Source organism: Chroicocephalus ridibundus, unplaced genomic scaffold (assembly GCF_963924245.1).
Source record: "Chroicocephalus ridibundus unplaced genomic scaffold, bChrRid1.1 SCAFFOLD_84, whole genome shotgun sequence".
Classification (NCBI taxonomy): Eukaryota; Metazoa; Chordata; class Aves; order Charadriiformes; family Laridae; genus Chroicocephalus; species Chroicocephalus ridibundus.
In genome coordinates, this window is record NW_026961297.1 from 668904 (window position 1) to 671647 (window position 2744).

Here is a 2744-nt window from a genome sequence, read left to right on the forward strand (position 1 = left end):
GGAGATGGGGGTCTGGGGGTGAGGGACACGGGGAGATGGGGGTGAGGGACGTGGGGAGATGGGGGTCTGGGGGTGAGGGACACGGGGAGCTGGGGGGTTCTGGCTTTAGGGGCTGTTGGAGGCCGGTCTCATGATGGAGCAGTGGGTCACGGCTGTCGGGCGTCCGGCTGTCGGGAGGCTCCGGCCGCCCCCTCCAGCCGCCCCCCGGTGCCGGGGCCCTTCCCTGCCCAGCTGCCCCATGCCCACGCTGGACCGGTGCCGGGACAGAGGTGACTCTGTGCCGGGGCTGGGCTGGTGGCCAGGGCCGGTGTCTCTGCCAAGGCCAGCTTTGCCCCGGGGGCTCTCGGGGCGGGGAGGGAGGAGCAGGAGTCCCGGGGGGGATAAATCTGCCCTTTCACCTTCCCCAGCTGCAGCCGGGACTCTCCGCACGGCAGAGGAAGATGAAGGTCGCGGTGCTCAGCCTGGCCCTGCTCTTCGCCGTCCTGCTCTGCACCCCGGAGGATGCCCAGGTGGGTCCCCAGGGCTGCGGGCCGGGGCCGGGCTGGGGGACGCCGGCTCCGCTGCAGCGGGGGGCACGAAAGCCCTTGGCTTGGCCTCTCGTCTCGGCGCCCCCACATCCGTCCCATCCCCCCCCGGCACCCCGGAGTCCCGTCCTTTTGGGCCCCGCTGCCATCTCCCCCCGGCGACACGCTCCGTGTCCCACCTCTCCGTCGCTGCCGAGGTCTTTCTTCCCCTCATCCCCCTCAGCCCTTTGCCTTCCCCCCTTTCCCCGGCAGCGGTGTCCCTGCAGCCCCTGCCCGACCCCACCGTCTCCCTGCGCCGTCCCCTCGTTGTGCTCCTCCGCTCTCCTCCCCCCTCTGCCCCCACCAGCCACCGCCTCGGAGCCCCCACGGCCCCTCCGCTTGGGCTCCTTCCCTCTCCTGTCCGTCCCACGCCCCCCCGGCCCTCCAGAGCCCCCGGCCCCGGCCCTCGGGGGTCCCGCCGACCGCCCCCGCGCCCCATCGCTGCATCCCCACCACCCCCCGCCCCCGTCCTCTCTGGGGCTCCTGAACTCCCCGTGGTCCCTTCATCTCCGTCCTCACCCCTGGTCCTCGTGTGAGGTGAAACCTGGAGGGGGGATGGTGCTGGGGGGCAGCAGAAGGCCTTTTCCTGGGAAGCCTTGGGGCCGAGGGGAGCCTGTGTTGTCCCCCCCGGCCCCACCATGGTCCCCTCCAGCGCCCGCTGTGCTCTTTCTCCCCAGGCCTTCGAAGCAAGCGGAGGTTACTGCATCGGGGTAAGCGGCGGGTGGGCTGGGAGGGCGCCCAGTCTGCGGAACTGGGGGGGCCGCTCGGTCCCCCCGTTGCTCGCCGGGGCTGGGGACATCCCAGTGGCCCGGGCGACCCCACGGTCTCTCTACAGGGGGGAATCAACTTCGGGCGAGTGAAGAGGGCTGCGGTAGGTACAGCCAGCTCTGCTGCCCCTAGACCCTCCCTCCCACGGGCACCGCGCTCCAGAGCATCCCAGTGTGCCCCAGTACCTGCACTGGGACCCCACTCGACTCTCCAGTGTCTGCACTGGGGCCCCACTCCCTCCCAGTACCTGCACTGGGACCCCACTCGCCCCCCACTATCTGCACTGGGACCCCACACCCTCCCACCAGTATCTGCGCTGGGAACCCACTCACCCCCCCAGTACCTGTGCTGGGAACCCACCCCCTCCCACCAGTATTTCCACTGGGGCCCCACTCCCCCCCAGTGCCTGCACTGGGAGCCCACTCCCCCCCAGTGCCCGCACTGGGAGCCCACTCGCCCCCAGCCCCCCCAGGGCTTTCCCAGCGCCTCCCTGACCCCCCCGTCTCCCCAGGCCCCCCGGGCTGAGAAGCTGCTGGAGCTGGCGCGCCAGAGACGCATGGCTGAGGCGGCCGAGGCCTAGGTGAGTGACGTCCCGGCCACTCCAGCCCCACGGAGGGTCCTGGGCCCCAGGGGGTCCCCGAGCCCTCGGGGCCGGGACTGCCGGGGCCGTGGGAGCGGGACGACGAGGGGACGGCGGCGACGCGTGTCCCGGGCCAGCGGGACGCAGCTGCTGCCCTGCCAGTCCCCGCACCCGGGGGGGGTTGCACGGACTGCCCGGGGCCCCGCCGTGGCCGGGCGGGGGGCTCTGGTGCCCCCCAGGATGCCCGCGGGGGCCGGGCGGGGCTCACGGAGGTTTCGGGGCGTCCCCAGGTAAGGCCACGCCGGGCGAGGGGCTGGGGGTGCCCCGGGGGGCTCAGGAGAGCCAGGTCCTGCCCTGGGTGCGTGGGGGGCTCCGGGTCCCTTCTCCGTCCCCAGGGCTCTGTGGGGAGACGGGGGGGGACGCGGCCGCTCTCCTGGCCCGGCGCACGCCGGGAGGGTCTCACGCCGGGCTCTGCCTTCCAGGACTGGAACCAGCGGTGACACCCTCGTCCCGTCCTCCCGCAGCAGCACGAGGAGATGATCATCCCTGGATGGCCCCCCCCGACCCCCGGGAGCCCCGGACCGTTGCCCTCTCGCCATCAATAAACTCCTTCAGCAAAGCTTCGCTCCGCATCTGCCTGCGCGTGGCCCCCCCTCCGTGGCCCCTCTCCCCGTGGTGTGGGGCAGGAGAGGAGCGTGGAGGGACGGCCCGGACCTCTGGGCTCCTGCCCCACGGACTCAGCCCTCTGGGGGGTTCCCAGGCCATTTCAGAGCCCCACGCCTGGCCACCTGCCTTCCCGAACCGCCCCCCCCCCAGCCCACCCCCTTCTCTGG

At 73.0% G+C, this 2744-nt stretch overlaps 1 long non-coding RNA gene across 1 annotated transcript; it reads left to right on the plus strand.

The window, feature by feature from the left end:
• Window positions 1-412: 412 nt before the first annotated feature.
• Window positions 413-2510, plus strand: LOC134509224 (uncharacterized). The gene is made up of 5 exons (XR_010069260.1): window positions 413-509; window positions 1241-1273; window positions 1399-1434; window positions 1843-1911; window positions 2394-2510. It is a non-coding gene; the product is annotated as an uncharacterized LOC134509224 (long non-coding RNA).
• The last annotated feature ends 234 nt before the right edge of the window (window positions 2511-2744 follow it).